Below are 1,704 nucleotides of genomic sequence, written 5' to 3' on the forward strand. Positions count from 1 at the left end.
AGGAATTTTTTTAGCAGTTGGGTAAAACCATGTGCACTGCAGGGGGGGCAGATATAACATGTGCAGAAAGAGTTAGATTTGGGTGGGTTATTTTATTTCTGTGCAGGGTAAATACTGGCTGCTTTATTTTTACCCTGCAAATTAGATTGCAGATTGAACACACCACATCCAAATCTAACTCTCTCTGCACATGTTAAATCTGCCTCCCTGCAGTGCACATGGTTTTGACCAACTACTAACAAAATTCCAGCTGCGATCAACTTGGAATTACCCCCACTGACTACACTGGACTGGACAGCACAACACAGCACAAGACTCGCCACACCCCTTTCCCTCCCCCACACAGACACTGAGGACACGTCCTCTCAATACACTCTCGGAGACTGGAGTGAAAATGGCCACGATGTGCTGCTCCTTATATGGAATCCAAATCCCGCATGAATCCGACAGTGGGATGATGACGTTTTTCCACGTTCGGGTTTCCGAGTCAGGTGGGAAAACCCGAGCCTGACTCGGTTCTGGGCTCAAATGGTGAAGTCCGGTAGGTTCGGTTCTCTGAGAACCAAACCCGCTCATCTCTAATTACAGTATAATGCACTAGCTGAAGTAATGGTTTTGTACCAATTAACAACTATATTTCGTACCACTCCCAAATGCTTAATGTCAATATATTACATGCTATAGCCTTGGATACTTTTTTCAGCTAGAAAACTGTCCAATCCATTTTTAAATGCATTTATAGAGTCCGCCGTTATTACCTTCTCCAGCAGGGAGTTCCAAATCCTTATTGCCCTTACGGTGAAAAACCCTTTCTTACGTTTTGTACGGAATTTTCTCTCCTCTAGCCTCAGCAAGTGTCCACGTGTCCTATACAGAGTACTATTAATTAACAACTCCCCTGCTAACTCCTTGTAATGACCCTTTACATATTTGAAGATTTTAATAATGACTCCTCTTAGATGCCTCTTTTCTAGTGTATATATAGTTAGCCTAATGAGCCTTTCCTCATACTCCAGTGTCTCTAACCCTTGAATTAGTTTAGTAGCTCACCTTTGAACTCTTTCAAGTTCCCCAATATCTTTTTTATAATATGGTACCCAAAATTGAACACAATATTCCAGGTGCGGTCATACCAATGATTTGTACAGGGGCAGAATTACATCCTTGTCCCTAGTCTCAATACCGTTTTTTATGCACGCAAGGACTTTCCTTGCCTTCTTTGCTGCATTTTGACATTGTGTACTGTTATTAAGCCTATTATCTATGAGTACCCCCAAATCTTTTTCCACTACTGTTACCCTTATATTTTCCCCTTTAAGTGAGTAGGATGCAAGTTTGTTTTTAATACAAAAATGCATAACTTTGCATTTTTCAATATTGAACCTCATTCACAATTTAGATGCCCAGGTTTCAACCACTTAACTGGCATGGTCAGATTTCATGCAACTGCGCCGTCCCACCCTGTCCCCCCGTATTTGATGAGGAGATCCGTTCTGCAGATGTGCATAATACAATGTTTAAATAATTAAAAAAATACTTTTTAAACTTTGTCAACTAAAATATTTTTTTTAAAACAATGTTGTTAACGCTTTTGAAGGGAAAAATCATCAGTTAAGTGGCTTTAGTCATTCTGTAGAGACTCCACATCTTTTTCCAAATTAATTACATTACACAGTTTAGTAACTATTCTACTCAAAACAGTTT

Source organism: Pseudophryne corroboree, chromosome 3 (assembly GCF_028390025.1).
Source record: "Pseudophryne corroboree isolate aPseCor3 chromosome 3, aPseCor3.hap2, whole genome shotgun sequence".
NCBI lineage: Eukaryota > Metazoa > Chordata > Amphibia > Anura > Myobatrachidae > Pseudophryne > Pseudophryne corroboree.